Source organism: Oncorhynchus nerka, linkage group LG6, assembly GCF_034236695.1.
Source record: "Oncorhynchus nerka isolate Pitt River linkage group LG6, Oner_Uvic_2.0, whole genome shotgun sequence".
Taxonomy (NCBI): Eukaryota; Metazoa; Chordata; class Actinopteri; order Salmoniformes; family Salmonidae; genus Oncorhynchus; species Oncorhynchus nerka.
In genome coordinates, this window is record NC_088401.1 from 20,360,073 (window position 1) to 20,378,394 (window position 18,322).

The following is an 18,322-nucleotide window of genomic DNA, read 5'->3' on the forward strand; positions in this document are numbered from 1 at the left end:
GAACGGATTAAAGACAAATCTGTATCCTGGACAAAGGGGTAGATAGAGTCAAAGGGTAAAAGCTGGGGGTGATGGGGTGTATGATAAACAGAAAACAAAACACTGGGTTTAAAGGGGAAGAGTGTGTGAGGAAGTGGGAAGGAGAGCAGAAGAAAGGGATTGGGGGAAATGATCTAACAGCTCTATTCCACAGAGAAAAGGAGTGGAAAGAAGGGGAGCATAAGAGAGAGAGAGAGAGAGAGCTGCTTTTGACCTTTTTCCTGTCCACGACCACTCTCTTACTTACCCTTTTTGGATTATTAAGCATCTTAAACTCCAACCATCTGCCTCCTGGGTCTCGCTGTGTGTCATGATAATAATCCCTCCCTTCAATACCTGTGTCAATGCTCTGATTGGACGACATGGCCTCGTTGGCCCCTCTGACGAAACCCATGGCAACTTCCTCAACGCTCATCTCTGATTTGCCACCCATGACCCTGCTGTTGTGTGAATAGACGCTCCCGTTGGCACTGCTCTGGGATTGGTTGGTGGAAAGGAAAAGGTTGATCTCGCGGGTGAGCTGGTGGAAGTGCTTCATGGTGTCATCGCTGAACAGAGGCTCGTCCTTTCCCGGACCAAAGATCCTGGGGAAGAAGGAAGGGAGCAGGCGGCCCAGAACCAGGTTGCCATCCGTCGCGTCAGAGAACAACCTATGGAGATCAGACAAGAATACCTGTATATTAGACCAGGCCTTAGACCACAGTCTACAACTCAAATATTTCTGTCTTCTGTGTGGTACTACCAAACCAAAAGTGTAGGGCTGGTTCATAATATAGGCAACACTATAAAGAACACACTTCCATACACCCGTAGCAGGAGTCATACCATACCAACCGTAGCAGGAGTCATACCATACCAACCGTAACAGGAGAACATAAAATGGTTTTGTAGGTTACTACTCCACCAGAGCCGTATGTAAAGTTCCCCCTCCCCCACCCAATCAACCTAAAGATGGGGTAGGGGAAAACATGTTCCGTATAGATGGTAAATGTCCGTACATTTTTATTTAACTGAGTGGAACGGATTAAAGACAAATCTGTATCCTGGACAAAGGGGTAGATAGAGTCAAAGGGTAAAAGCTGGGGGTGATGGGGTGTATGATAAACAGAAAACAAAACACTGGGTTTAAAGGGGAAGAGTGTGTGAGGAAGTGGGAAGGAGAGCAGAAGAAAGGGATTGGGGGAAATGATCTAACAGCTCTATTCCACAGAGAAAAGGGGTGGAAAGAAGGGGAGCATAAGAGAGAGAGAGAGAGAGAGCTGCTTTTGACCTTTTTCCTGTCCACGACCACTCTCTTACTTACCCTTTTTGGATTATTAAGCATCTTAAACTCCAACCATCTGCCTCCTGGGTCTCGCTGTGTGTCATGATAATAATCCCTCCCTTCAATACCTGTGTCAATGCTCTGATTGGACGACATGGCCTCGTTGGCCCCTCTGACGAAACCCATGGCAACTTCCTCAACGCTCATCTCTGATTTGCCACCCATGACCCTGCTGTTGTGTGAATAGACGCTCCCGTTGGCACTGCTCTGGGATTGGTTGGTGGAAAGGAAAAGGTTGATCTCGCGGGTGAGCTGGTGGAAGTGCTTCATGGTGTCATCGCTGGACAGAGGCTCGTCCTTTCCCGGACCAAAGATCCTGGGGAAGAAGGAAGGGAGCAGGCGGCCCAGAACCAGGTTGCCATCCGTCGCGTCAGAGAACAACCTATGGAGATCAGACAAGAATACCTGTATATTAGACCAGGCCTTAGACCACAGTCTACAACTCAAATATTTCTGTCTTCTGTGTGGTACTACCAAACCAAAAGTGTAGGGCTGGTTCATAATATAGGCAACACTATAAAGAACACACTTCCATACACCCGTAGCAGGAGTCATACCATACCAACCGTAGCAGGAGTCATACCATACCAACCGTAGCAGGAGTCATACCATACCAACCATAGCAGGAGTCATACCATACCAACCATAGCAGGAGTCATACCATACCAACCGTAGCAGGAGTCATACCATACCAACCGTAGCAGGAGTCATACCATACCAACCGTAGCAGGAGTCATACCATACCAACCATAGCAGGAGCCATACTATACCAACCGTAGCAGGAGTCATACTGTACCAACCGTAGCAAGAGTCATTCCATACCAACCATAGCAGGAGTCATACTATACCAACCGTAGCAGGAGTCATACCATACCAACCATAGCAGGAGTCATACCATACCAACCATAGCAGGAGTCATACCATACCAACCGTAGCAGGAGTCATACCATACCAAACGTAGCAGGAGTCATACCATACCAACCGTAGCAGGAGTCATACCATACCAACCATAGCAGGAGTCATACCATACCAACCATAGCAGGAGCCATACTATACCAACCGTAGCAGGAGTCATACTGTACCAACCGTAGCAGGAGTCATTCCATACCAACCATAGCAGGAGTCATACTATACCAACCGTAGCAGGAGTCATACCATACCAACCGTAGCAGGAGTCATACCATACCAACCGTAGCAGGAGTCATACCATACCAACCATAGCAGGAGTCATACCATACCAACCATAGCAGGAGTCATACCATACCAACCGTAGCAGGAGTCATACCATACCAACCGTAGCAGGAGTCATACCATACCAACCGTAGCAGGAGTCATACCATACCAACCGTAGCAGGAGTCATACCATACCAACCATAGCAGGAGCCATACTATACCAACCGTAGCAGGAGTCATACTGTACCAACCGTAGCAAGAGTCATTCCATACCAACCATAGCAGGAGTCATACTATACCAACCGTAGCAGGAGTCATACCATACCAACCATAGCAGGAGTCATACCATACCAACCATAGCAGGAGTCATACCATACCAACCGTAGCAGGAGTCATACCATACCAAACGTAGCAGGAGTCATACCATACCAACCGTAGCAGGAGTCATACCATACCAACCATAGCAGGAGTCATACCATACCAACCATAGCAGGAGCCATACTATACCAACCGTAGCAGGAGTCATACTGTACCAACCGTAGCAGGAGTCATTCCATACCAACCATAGCAGGAGTCATACTATACCAACCGTAGCAGGAGTCATACCATACCAACCGTAGCAGGAGTCATACCATACCAACCGTAGCAAGAGTCATACCATACCAACCATAGCAGGAGTCATACCATACCAACCATAGCAGGAGTCATACCATACCAACCGTAGCAGGAGTCATACCATACCAACCGTAGCAGGAGTCATACCATACCAACCGTAGCAGGAGTCATACCATACCAACCGTAGCAGGAGTCATACCATACCAACCGTAGCAGGAGTCATACCATACCAACCGTAGCAGGAGTCATACCATACCAACCGTAGCAGGAGTCATACCATACCAACCGTAACAGGAGAACATAAAATGGTTTTGTAGGTTACTACTCCACCAGAGCCGTATGTAAAGTTCCCCCTCCCCCACCCAATCAACCTAAAGATGGGGTAGGGGAAAACATGTTCCGTATAGATGGTAAATGTCCGTACATTTTTATTTAACTGAGTGGAATGGATTAAAGACAAATCTGTATCCTGGACAAAGGGGTAGATAGAGTCAAAGGGTAAAAGCTGGGGGTGATGGGGTGTATGATAAACAGAAAACAAAACACTGGGTTTAAAGGGGAAGAGTGTGTGAGGAAGTGGGAAGGAGAGCAGAAGAAAGGGATTGGGGGAAATTATCTAACAGCTCTATTCCACAGAGAAAAGGAGTGGAAAGAAGGGGAGCATAAGAGAGAGAGAGAGAGAGAGAGAGAGAGAGAGAGAGAGAGAGAGAGAGAGAGAGAGAGACCTGGGATCAGAGAGGGGAGGTATGTAGGGTCACGACTATAATGTCACATCTCCCTGTAGACGGACTAGAGTGACTTCCACCACATAGACAGTCATGCCCTGGGGAAGTTATGTACTGCCATCTAATGTTTATCTACTAGAGTCATAGGTAGTAACCGTGTGTTAATGGTTTAAGTTACATAAATTACAAAAGGAAAGAAAATATATTTGAATCATTGTACTTCCAAGACCTTCAAGCGGCTGGGTAGCCTAGCGGTTAGAGCGTTGGACTAGTAACCGGAAGGTTGCAAGTTCAAATCCCAGAGCTGACAAGGTACAAATCTGTCGTTCTGCCCCTGAACAGGCAGTTAACCCACTGTTCCTAGGCCGTCATTGAAAATAAGAATTTGTTCTTAACTGACTTGCCTAGTTAAATAAAGGTAAAATAAAGCAACAGACTGTGTACAGTCTATGTAAACATACAGTACCAGTCAATAGTTGGACACACCTTCTCATTTTTCTCTATTTTTACTATTATCTACATTGGAGAATAAAAGTGAAGACATCAAAACTATGAAATAACACATATGGAATCATGTAGTAACAAAAAAGTGTTAAACAAATCAAAATATATTTTATATTTGAGATTCTTAGTAGTAGTAGCACCCTTTGCCTTGATGACAGCTTTGCACACTCTTGGCATTCTCTTAACCAGCTTCCTGAGGTAGTCACCTGGAATGAATTTCAATAACAGGTGTGCCTTCTTAAAAGTTAATTTGTGGAATTTATTTTCTTCTTAATGCGTTTGAGCCAATCAGTTGTGTTGTGACAAGGTAGGGGTGGTCTAGTGGTTAGGATTCTGTGCTCTAACCCCCTCGGCCCAGGTTCAATTCCCGGTCAGGGAACACACATTTACGGGCTTCTGAGTGGCGCAACAGTCTAAGGCACTGCATCTCAGTGCCAGAGGCGTCACTACAGTCCCTGGTTTGAATCCAGGCTGTATCACATGCGGCCGTGATTGGGTGGTGCACACGTGGCCCAGTGTGATCTGGGATTGGCCGGAGTAGGCTGTCATTCTTAACTGACTTGCCTAGTTAAATAAAAAATATAATAAATACAGAAGATAGCCCTATTTGGTAAAAGACCAAGTCCATATTACGTCAAGAACAGCTCAAATAACCAAAGAGAAACAACAGTCCATCTTCAAGTGACAGACACATTTCAACATCAACTGTTCAGAGGAGACTGCATGAATCAGGCCTTCATGGTTGAATTACTGCAAAGAAACCACTACTTAAGGACACCAATAAGAAGAAGAGACTTGCTTGGGCCAAGAAACACAAGCAATGGATATTAGACCTAAAAACTAAAAACATTTGTCATAAGAAGCTAGCTCCCTGGTATACAGAAAATACCCGAGCTCTGAAGCAAGCTTCCAGAAAATTGGAACGGAAATGGCGCCACACCAAACTGGAAGTCTTCCGATAAGCTTGGAAAGACAGTACCATGCAGTATCGAAGAGCCCTCACTGCTGCTCGATCATCCTATTTTTCCAACTTAATTGAGGAAAATAAGAACAATTCAAAATTTATTTTTGATACTGTCGCAAAGCTAACTAAAAAGCAGCATTCCCCAAGTGAGGATGGCTTTCACTTCAGCAGTAATAAATTCATGAACATCTTTGAGGAAAAGATCATGATCATTAGAAAGCAAATTACGGACTCCTCTTTAAATCTGCGTATTCCTCCAAAGCTCAGTTGTCCTGAGTCTGCACAACTCTGCCAGGACCTAGGATCAAGAGAGAGACTCAAGTGTTTTAGTACTATATCTCTTGACACAATGATGAAAATAATCATGGCCTCTAAACCTTCAAGCTGCATACTGGATCCTATTCCAACTAAACTACTGAAAGAGCTGCTTCCTGTGCTTGGCTCTCCTATGTTAACATAATAAACGGCTCTCTATCCACCGGATCTGTACCAAACTCACTAAACGTGGCAGTAATAAAACATCTCTTGAAAAAGCCAAACCTTGATCCAGAAAATATTGGCCTATATCGAATCTTCCATTCCTCTCAAAAATGTAAGAAAAAGCTGTTGCGCAGCAACTCACTGCATTCCTGAAGACAAACAATGTATACAAAATGCTTCAGTGTGGTTTTAGACCCCATCATAGCACTGAGACTGCATCAGACCGAGGCTCTGCATCTGTCCTCGTGCTCCTAGACCTTAGTGCTGCTTTTGATACCATCAATCACCACATTCTTTTGGAGAGATTGGAAACCCAAATTGGTCTACACGGACAAGTTCTGGCCTGGTTTAGATCTTATCTGTCAGAAAGATATCAGTTTGTCTCTGTGAATGGTTTGTCCTCTGACAAATCAACTGTAAATTTCGGTGTTCCTCAAGGTTCCATTTTATGACCACTATTGTTTTCACTATATATTTTACCTCTTGGGGATGTCATTCGAAAACATAATGTTAACTTTCACTGCTATGCGGATGACACACAGCTGTATATTTCAATGAAACGTGGTGAAGCCACAAAATTGCCCTCGTTAGAAGCCTGTGTTTCAGACATAAGGAAGTGGATGGCTGCAAACTTTCGACTTTTAAACTCGGACAAAACAGAGATGCTTGTTCTAGGACCCAAGAAACAAAGAGATCTTCTACTGAATCTGAAAATTAATCTTGATGGTTGTACAGTCGTCTCAAATAAAACTGTGAAGGACTTCGGCGTTACTCTGGACCCCGATCTCTCTTTTGACGAACATATCAAGACTGTTTCAAGGGCAGCTTTTTTCTATCTACGTAACATTGCAAAAATCAGAAACTTTCTATCCAAAAATGATGCAGAAAAATGTATCCATGCTTTTGTTACTTCTAGGTTAGACTACTGCAATGCTCTACTTTCCGGCTACCCGGATAAAGCACTAAATAAACTTCAGTTAGTGCTAAATACGGATGCTAGAATCTGACTAGAACCAAAACATTTGATCATATTACTCCAGTGTTAGCCTCCCTACACTGGCTTCCTGTTAAGGCAAGGGCTGATTTCAAGGTTTTACTGCTAACCTACAAAGCATTACATGGGCTTGTTCCTACCTATCTTTCTGATTTGGTCCTGCCGTACATACCTACACGTACGCTACGGTCACAAGACGCAGGCCTCCTAATTGTCCCTATAATTTCTAAGCAAACAGCTGGAGGCAGGGCTTTCTCCTATAGAGCTACATTTTTATGGAATGGTCTGCCTACCCATGTGAAAGACGCAGACTCGGTCTCAACCTTTAAGTCTTTACTGAAGCCTCATCTCTTCAGTGGATCATATGATTGAGTGTAGTCTGGCCCAGGAGTGTGAAGGTGAACGGAAAGGATCTGGAGCAACGAACCACCCTTGCTGTCTCTGCCTGGCCGGTTCCCCTCTCTCCACCGGGATTCTCTGCCTCTAACCCTATTACAGGGGCTGAGTCAGTGGCTTACTGGTGCTCTTTCATGCCGTCCCTAGGTGGGGTGCGTCACTTGAGTGGGTTGAGTCACTGACGTGATCTTCCTGTCTGGGTTGGCCTCAGGACTACCTGGCATGATGACTCCTTGCTGTCCCCAGTCCACCTGGCCATGCTGCTGCTCCAGTCTCAACTGTTCTGCCTGCGGCTATGGAATCCTGACCTGTTCACCAGACGTGCTAACTGTCCCAGACCTGCTGTTTTCAACTCTCTAGAGACAGCAGGAGTGGTAGAGATACTCTTAATGATCAGCTATGAAAAGCCAACTGACATTTACTCCTAAGGTGCTGACTTGCTGCACCCTCGACAACTACTGTGATTATTATTATTTGACCATGCTGGTCATTTATGAACATTTGAACATCTTGGCCATGTTCTGTTATAACCTCCACCCGGCACAGCCAGAAGAGGACTGGCCACCCCACATAGCCTGGTTCCTCTCTCGGTTTCTTCCTAGGTTTTGGCCTTTTTAGGGAGTTTTTCCTAGCCACCGTGCTTCTACACCTGCATTGCTTGCTGTTTGGGGTTTTAGGCTGGGTTTCTGTACAGCACTTTGAGATATCAGCTGATGTACGAAGGGTTATATAAATACATTTGATTTGATTTGGAAATCTGTCCTTGGTCTGATGAGTACAAATTTGAGATTTTTGGTTCCAACCGCCGTGTCTTTGTGAGAAGCAGTGTAGGTGAACGGATGATCTCCGCATGTGTGGTTCCCACCGTAAAGCATGAAGGAGGAGGTGTGATGGTGCTTTGCTGGTGACACTGTCAGTGATTTATTTAGAATTCAAGGCACACTTAACCAGCATGGCTACCACAGCATTCTGCAGCGATCGCCATCCCATCTGGTTTGCGCTTAGTGGGACTATAATTTGTTTTTCAACAGGACAATGACCCAACACACCTGCAGGCTGTGTAAGGCCTATTTGACCAAGAAGGAGAGTAGTGGATTTCGGCATCAGATGACCTGGCCTACACAATCACCCAACCTCAACCCAATTAAGATTTGGGATGAGTTGGACCGCAGAGTGAGAGCTTCTGCTAAATGACTTAAATGTAAATGTAAATGTAAGGAAAAGCAGCCAACAAATGCTCAGCATATGTGGGAACTCCTTCAAGAATGTTGGAAAGCATTCCAGGTGAAGCTGGTTGAGAGAATGCCAAAAGTGTGCAAAGACGTCATCAAGGCAAAGGGTGGCTACTTTGAAGAATCTAGAATCTAAAATATATTTTGATTTATTTAACACTTTTTTGGTTACTACATGATTCCATATGTATTTTTCCATCATTTTGATGTCTTCACTATTATTCTACAATCTAGAAAATAGTAAAAATAGAGAAAACCCCTATCATTTGACTGGTACTGTACAGATATGTTGAAAGTCCATATTTATGCAGTGTTTGAACCATACTCTGTGTGACCCAGATGTCCTGACTGACCTGAGGAAGAGTTGCCGCCTGCCGCTACTGTGTTGATGTCTAGCTGAGGGGCCTGCAGGGTGCGTGGTGGCCTCAAACACGTGCTCATACTGCCCCGTGTAGCAACTCACATCCGTAGAGGTGCCTAGATGGGGCACAGCGTATCTGTTAGGGGCACGAAGAGTTTAAAAGAGCACAAGTTCCTCCATCAGCCCAGTATTAGTGAAATGCTTTGTATTTTTGTCATCAAGGGCATGCTTCCTGCTATGATGTGTGTAGCCTCCTATGATCCTTTTGACCCCTTTACTTCACAATTCTCTCTCCGTGTCAACAACCCCTTAACCCCTTTCCCTGTCCCCAAGCTATATCGACCACATTTGGCCCCCTCCCCCCTGCCCCTCTTTAATTGTAATTGTTTCTGTTTCCTTCCTCTCTATTGTGGCTGATCTCCTCCTCAACCCCCAATGTCGAACCCGATGACAGGCTTCTTATCTGTCTGGCTGTAGGAGGTGATGGCGTAGTCCATCACGCCAGCGGCAGGCCCAGGCATCACTGCCCGGGACCCACAGAACCGCTCCATGGGAGTGAGACCTCTATCAGACTACATGAAGAGAACACACATCCGACAGCAGAGAGAGGAGGGGAGTACAGGAGGTTGAGGGAGGCAGTCACGTCAACGTGTGTGTACAGAATGTCACTATAAGTGCTAAGTTAATACAGCTACATAACATTAGGCTAGAAGAATAAAACACACATGCATTTACAAAACCACACTGACTGACTTCAGGGGCTCCTGAAGTTGCAAAGTTGACTCATTAACTCATACTGGTTGAACAGCGTGTTAAAAAAGCCTTTCTGTGCACTCCCTTCTATTGAAATGTGTGTTCTGTGGTTATCGGAAATGGCATTAAGTCCCGAAGGTGCCTTTTCAATATACTTACATCCAGTGACTTGACTTCCTTTACAGGTTGAAACTAGGAGTAGAAAGAACCCTGTACGTTAACAAAGTAGATATAAGAAAGGGGAGTGAAACTTGAGTATCTATATGTCAGGAGAAAAGGGAGTGAAACTCAAGTATCTAGAAAGCAGGAGAAAGGGGAGTGAAAGAGGAGGATAAGAGGCCCAGTTTCTGCTTATAACTAAGTTAAGTATAGCTATAAGAAATGTAAGATGTGTCAAATAAATGATATCCAGCTCAGGGCTCCAGCATTTGGTTTGCTAACTTGCTAGCTAAGTGGCTTGATGTCAAGATCAAGCTTCTTGGTTACAGCAGAGACATTCAATCCCCTCCTGGATCAAGATCCCTGTTGCCTAAATTGTTTTGTGCATTACCAGAAGTGGCCCTTGTATGCACTTCCGGTAATACTGATGCCGGAAGTGAGGAGAGCACAAAACAGAGAGAGGAGCAGACAGGACAGAGAGAGGAGAGCACAAGACAGAGAGAGGAGCAGACAGAACAGAGAGAGGAGAGCACAAGACAGGGAGAGGAGAGCACAAGACAGAGAGAGGAGAGCACAAGACAGGGAGAGGAGAGCACAAGACAGAGAGAGGAGCAGACATAACAGAGAGAGGAAAGCACAAGACAGGGAGAGGAGAGCACAAGACAGAGAGAGGAGCAGACAGAACAGAGAGAGGAGAGCACAGGACAGAGAGAGGAGAACACAGGACAGAGAGAGGAGCAGACAGAACAGAGAGAGGAAAGCACAAGACAGAGAGAGGAGAGCACAAGACAGAGAGAGGAGAGCACAGGACAGAGAGAGGAGAGCACAAGACAGAGAGAGGAGAGCACAAGACAGAGAGAGGAGCAGACAGGACAGAGAGAGGAGAGCACAGGACAGAGAGAGGAGAGCACAAGACAGAGAGAGGAGAGCACAGGACAGAGAGAGGAGAGCACAAGACAGAGAGAGGAGAGCACAGGACAGAGAGAGGAGAGCACAAGACAGAGAGAGGAGGGCCTACAGCAGCACCTAGATCTTATGCACAGATTCTGTCAGACCTGGGCCCTGACAGTAAATCTCAGTAAGACCAAAATAATGGTGTTCCAAAAAAGGTCCAGTCACCAGAACCACAAATACAAATTCCATCTAGACACTGTTGCCCTAGAGCACACAAAAAACTATACATACCTTGGCCTAAACATCAGCGCCACAGGTAACTTCCACAAAGCTGTGAACAATCTGAGAGACAAGGCAAGAAGGGCATTCTATGCCATCAAAAGGAACATAAATTTCAACATACCAATTAGGATTTGGCTAAAAATACTTGAATCAGTCATAGAGCCCATTGCCCTTTATGGTTGTGAGGTCTGGGGTCCGCTCACCAACCAAGACTTCACAAAATGGGACAAACACCAAATTGAGACTCTGCACGCAGAATTCTGCAAAAAATATCCTCCGTGTACAACGTAGAACACCAAATAATGCATGCAGAGCAGAATTAGGCCGATACCCACTAATTATCAAAATCCAGAAAAGAGCCGTTAAATTCTATAACCACCTAAAAGGAAGCGATTCCCAAACCTTCCACAACAAAGCCATCACCTACAGAGAGATGAACCTGGAGAAGAGTCCCCTAAGCAAGCTGGTCCTGGGGCTCTGTTCACAAACAAAAACACACCCTACAGAGCCCCAGGACAGCAGCACAATTAGACCCAACCAAATCATGAGAAAACAAAAAGATAATTACTTGACACATTGGAAAGAATTAACAAAAAAACAGAGCAAACTAGAATGCTATTTGGCCCTACACAGAGAGTACACAGCGGCAGAATACCTGACCACTGTGACTGACCCAAAATTAAGGAAAGCTTTGACTATGTACAGACTCAGTGAGCATAGCCTTGCTATTGAGAAAGGCCACCGTAGGCAGACATGTCTCTCAAGAGAAGACAGGCTATGTGCACACTGCCCACAAAATGAGGTGGAAACTGAGCTGCACTTCCTAACCTCCTGCCCAATGTATGACCATATTAGAGAAACATATTTCCCTCAGATTACACAGATCCACAAAGAATTCGAAAACAAATCCAATTTAGAAAAACTCCCATATCTACTGGATGAAATTCCACAGTGTGCCATCACAGCAGCAAGATTTGTGACCTGTTGCCACGAGAAAAGGGCAACCAGTGAAGAACACACACCATTGTAAATACAACCCATATTTATGCTTATTTATTTATTTGTGTCCTTTACCATTTGTACATTTTTAAAACACTGTATATATAATATGACATTTGTAATGTCTTTATTGTTTTGAAACTTCTGTATGTGTAATGTTTACTGTTAATTTTTATTGTTTATTTCACTTTATATATTATCTACCTCACTTGCTTTGGCAATGTTAACACATGTTTCCCATGCCAATAAAGCCCCTTGAATTTAATTGAATTGAGAGGAGAGCACAGGACAGAGAGAGGAGAGCACAGGACAGAGAGAGGAGAGGAGAGCACAGGACAGAGAGAGGAGAGGAGAGCACAGGACAGAGAGAGGAGAGCACAGGACAGAGAGAGGAGAGGAGCGAACAGGACAGAGAGAGGAGAGCACAGGACAGAGAGAGGAGAGCACAGGACAGAGAGAGGAGAGCACAGGACAGAGAGAGGAGAGCACAGGACAGAGAGAGGAGAGCACAGGACAGAGAGAGGAGAGCACAAGACAGAGAGAGGAGAGCACAGGACAGAGAGAGGAGAGCACAGGACAGAGAGAGGAGAGGAGAGCACAGGACAGAGAGAGGAGAGGAGAGCACAGGACAGAGAGAGGAGAGGAGAGCACAGGACAGAGAGAGGAGAGCACAGGACAGAGAGAGGAGAGGAGAGCACAGGACAGAGAGAGGAGAGCACAGGACAGAGAGAGGAGCGAACAGGACAGAGAGAGGAGCAGACAGGAGAATATAGATTGAGGGGGGGAGCCCACACAAGACAAACATGTATCATATTCCTCTCAAGCCAAAGGAAGTAGTTGTTGCTAACATTACCTTTAAAAAATAAATAAAATGCCACTTCTGACAAGTCCTGTGTGTGTAAACTGACCCTGATAGGTTCCCATCACTGAAAGCCGTCATACAGGTTGCGCTGACCATCCATCCCAGTTAGCAACTGCAGCTGTGAGAGATTTGTCAATGCATTAAGACATCTATATACAGTATCTGGTTTAGGAGCCTAATGACCTAAGATAAAAATGCATCATGACAATTGACAAAGATATACTAACACACTTGAGAAAGAGTGAAGTCATAGACAGGTTTGCACAGCTGACAAATAGGCGGTATAGTTTAATGCTACCCTCAACAGGAATATAGCTTTACACAGTTCCAACATAATCCAAAGGATGGCAGTCTAAAATCCCAATCCTGCTATACTGCAACTACAACATTATTTCATGCAAAACATTCATTTGTGGTATAGGCTGCCACCTTTTGGATTATGTTGGAACTGCACAGTGCGCGCAGCACAAACTCACATTAGTTATAGGGCGCCACATTGTCAATCAGGCATCTTGCATTGGCCGTGCAGCATTTTAAAGGAAGTTGTCAAGGAAGTGCGTTTGTGTTTATAGGAAACCTCCCGCCCTCACCTACCGTCAACCAATCATGTCAATGCGGTGCTTTACGGAGCCCTCCGCATTGTTACAAACATTGAGTCTCACAGCGATGCGGTACTGAGCTCAAATTGACCTCTGCGTGCCTCTAGAGGCTCCGCAATTTGCGTCACACCATACATACATGGCAGTAATGTGACCAACATCAACATGAGGCTTTTTGTTGTTGTTGCCAATCACGATATAGTTATGCACTTGTTATTTGTACGTGCTAATAGATTCTTATAAATATTAACAATCGCTACGCAATTAACTAACACAATATTCAATGGGTTTACTGACCACAGTCCGTTGAATTAATATTAAGAAGTGTTGATAATTTGGCGTCATGATTAGCACGGAACATGGAAAAAAGCAGTGAGATATGCAACATAGAGTTATGTTTCTGCCAAATGTTCACTGCTAGCGTGCGGGGCGCTTCATTTCGGTCGCGCAGGGATGAAATCACCCTCCTCCCAGTCAGCCCCAGGTCTTCAGGGTTGAGTCCCGGGTGTTCTGAAACCCTATTCTTATTGACATTGAAAGTCAATCTTACAGATATGCAATTTATTACGGTTTGTAGTCTTAACATCTGGTGCATAATAATCACACATTTGCCAGAAAATGTAACATTCGTTTTTTAAAGTTTAATATATTTTCTCTTGCGACATATTCAAATTCCTTTATTAATCACATTAGCAAGCAATAATTATTATTTTGATGGCAAACCGTATTTAGCTTTTTAGGTCGTTAGAAGTTAAATCGAGATTACTCGAACCTTTATGGAAAAAGGGTTTATTGGCTAAATGTAGCAATTTCCCTCTGCTGCAAAAATGTTTCGGGGTATCAGGCCTTGTGGTCAGGTTTCGAGTAGTCCTTATACTGTACATTTTGTGGGCACCTGCTCGTTGAACATCTCATTCCAAAATTATGGGCATTAATATGGAGTTGGTCCCCCCTTTGCTGCTATTACAGCCTCCATTCTTCTGGGAAGGCTTTCTACTAAATAAAACATTGCTGCAGGGACTTGCTTCCATTCAGCCACAAGATCATTAGTGAGGTCGGGCACTGATGTTGGGCGATTAGGCCTGGCTCGCAGTCAGCGTTCCAATTCATCACAATGGTGTTCGATGGGGTTGAGGTCAAGGCTTTGTGCCAGCCAGTCATGTTCTTTCACACAGATCTCCACAAACCATTTCTGTATGGACCTTGCTTTGTGCACAGGGGCGTTGTCATGCTGAAACAGGAAAGTGCCTTCCCCAAACTGTTGTCACTAATTTGGAAACACAGAATCGTCTGGAATGTAATTGTATACTGTAGCGTTAAGATTTCCCTTCACTGGAACTAAGGGGCCTGAAAAGCAGCCCACGACCATTATTCCTCCTCCATAAAACTTTGCAGTTGGCAATATGCATTGGGGCAGGTAGCGTTGTCCTGGCATCCCTCAAACCCAGATTCGTCGGTCCGACTGCCAGATGATGAAGCGTGATTCATCACTCCAGAGAATGTGTTTCCACTGATCCAGAGTCCAATGGCAGGGAGCTTTACACCACTCCAGCCAACGCTTGGCATTGGGTATGGTGATCTTAGGCTTGTGTGCGGCTGCTCGGCCATGGAAACCCATTTCATGAAGCTTCCGACAAACAGTTTCTGTGCTGATGTTGCTTCCATAGGCAGTTTGGAACTCGGTAGTGAGTGTTGCAACCGAGGACAGACTATTTTTACGTGCTAAAGCACTCAGCTGTCCCGTTCTGTGAGCTTGTGTGGCCTACCACCACGTGGCTGAGCCATTGTTGCTCCTAGATGTTTCCACTTTACAATAACAGGACTAACAGTTGACCGGGGAAGCACGTGAAGGGCGGAAATTTGACAAACTATCTTGTTCGAAAGGTGGCATCCTATGACGGTCCCACGTTGAAAGTCACTGATCTCTTTAGTAACGCCATTCTACTGCCAAGGTTAGTCTATGGAGGTTGCATGGCTGTGTGCTTGATTTTATACAAATGTCACCAATGGGTGTGGCTGAAATAGCCGAATACACTAATTTGAAGGGGTGTCCACATACTTTTGAATATACAGTGGGCTCCAAAATTACTGACACCACTGACTAGCAATGCACAAACAACACTTTAAAAAATATAAACAATATTACTATAGAAACTCAAAATACCAACGTGAGAAATACTGTACTTTTTTAATGTTTCAATGGAACCAACCAAAATCATACAATTATTTAATACAAAATACATTTGACCAAAATCAAGGTTTCATAATTATTGGCACTCCTCATTTAGTACTTAGTGCAACCACCTCTGGCAAGGATAACAGCATGGAGTCTTTTCCTGTAATGTTTGACAAGGTTAAGGAACATATCTGGAGGGATTTTGAACCATTCCTCTATGTAGATCCTTTCAAGATCCTTCACATTCTTGGTTTTGCGGTTATCAACTGTCCTCTTCCACTCAGCCCACAGGTTTTCCATTGGATTGAGGTCCAGCAACTGAGATGGTCATGGCAGAACATTGCTTTTGTTTTCACAGAACCATTTCTGTGTGGATCTTGAGGTATGTTTTGGGTCATTTTCTTGTTGGAAAGTCCACCTACGGCCAAGTCCCAGACTTCTGGCAGAGGCAACCAGATTGTCAGCCAAAATTGCCTGATACTTGGTGGAATTCATTATGCCATCAATCTTAACCAGTGCCCCTGGACCTCTGGAATTAAAACAGCCCCAAAACATCACTGACCCACCACCATATTTCACCGTGGGTATGAGGTGCCTCTCCTTGTATGCATCTCTGTTTTGACGCCAAACATGTCGATGCTTTATCTGACCAAAACATTCAATTTTGGTCTCAACTGACCAGAGCACCTTCTTCCAGTCATAATTTAAATTGTTTGGCAAACTCCAAGCGCTTGTGTCTGTGTCTTGGGGTCAGAAATGGCTTTCTTCTAGCAACCCTTCCAAAGAGCCTGTGGTTGTGGAGGTGTCATCTGATGGTGCCTTTTGAAACCTGGTGACCCCAGACCAAGGCCTGCCATTCTTTCACAGTGATTCTTGGGGATTGTGTTGCTTCTCTCACCATCCTCCTCCCTATCCTGGGGGGCAAATTGCATTTGTGTCCTCTACCCGTGAGGTTTTCAACTGTTCCATATCTTTTGAATGTTTTAATAATTGCCCTGACAGTGCTCAGTGGTATATTTCATCGTTTGTGGATCTTCTTGTAGCCATTAACAGATTTATGAAGGCCTACGACCAACTGTCTCTTTTGAACTGCCAGTTCTTTTGTTTTCTTCATGGTGTTGGATGACAAAGGGATATTGCATGCGTGTTACCTCATTTTTATACCCTTGTGAAACAGGAAGTGATGTAATGGCTCAATACAGTTCCTTAAGACTTAAATAAGTGGAATTGAATTCCTGGTTTAATTTTGGTAGATGTTATTTACAATAATCTTTAAGGGTGCCATTAACTGTAAAACCTTGATTTGGAGGACATTGATTTTTAATTAAATCAAATTATTTTGGTGGGTTCCATTGAAACATTAATAAAGTACAGTATTTCTCACGTTAGTATTTTGAGTTTTTCTCTATAATTATATTGTTTATATTTTTGAAAGTATTATTTGTGCATTGCCAGTCAGGGGGGGCCAGTAATTTTGAAGTTCACTGTATAGTGTGGTCCACTGAACTGAACATGCAATTGAAGCACCCCTTGCCACCTCTGTTGCCTTGGTGATGCAGAAACGAGAGACCACATATGTGCCTGTTTTATAAAAATCTGGGAATATTTGACCAAGGAAACATTTCTGGTTGGTCTCAGGGAATGTAAAACTGTTAAGGGAGACTTTTAAAATGTGATTGAGCGAAGTAACAGCAAATATATTAAATAAGCAAGGAGAGCCTCACAAGTTTGATGAAATTACCTTATATATTTTAGTTTAATACAGCAATTTACTTACTTTTATAGGTCTTCACCAAAATCATAAAATCATATTAGGCCTAACTGTCCTCTTCCGAAAGGATTTGATATGATTGGTTCACAATAGGCCTATTACATTGGGCTAACACCTTGATTACACCGACAGCACCATTACATTTTGGTACACCAGAAGTCCATTAATTTCTAATGGAACGCTGCGTTTGCCTTACAGCATCGTCTTGCAGTTGCAGTGCTTTCTGCATGTGTAAACGGCTTGACAGAAATGGTAGCAGAAGGTGAACTTTTGTTGCAAACATATCCAGATGATGCTGCATAACATTTTGTGCAATGACGCTGTAGGTGTGATCGAGTCGTTAGGCTACTACATCCTTGATGTACACTGAGTACACAACACGTTAAGAACACCTGCACTTTCCATGACATAGACTGACCAGGTGAATCCAGGTGAAAGCTATGATCCCTTACTGATGTCATTTGTTAAGTCCACTTCAATCAGTGTAGATGAAGGGGAGGAGACCAGGTTAAATAAGGATTTTGAAGCCTTGAGACAATTGAGACATGGATTGTGTATGTGTGCCATTCAGAGGGTGAGTGGGCAAGACAAAAAATATAAGTACCTTTGAACGGGTATGGTAGTAGGTGCCAGATGCACCAGTTTATGTAAAGAATTGCAACGCTGCTGGGCTTTTCATGCTCAACAGTTTCCCATGTGTATCAAGAATGGTCCACCACCCAAAGGACATCCGGCCAACTTGACACAACTGTGGGAAGCATTGGAGTCGACATGGGCCAGCAACCCTGTGGAACGCAATCGAAACACCATGTAGAGTCCATGTCCTGACGAATTGAGGTTGTTCTGAGGGCAAAAGGGGGTATTCTTCTCTGCTCATAGAGGAGTACTAAAGGCCTAGTTAAATTGGCAATGTAGGCCTGAATGCAAAACTAATGCATTGCATTGTGAAATGTTTGCAATAAACTCATGATCACTCACTAAGCAAATCCTAAACCTTGTCATATGATGGTCATCATCTTT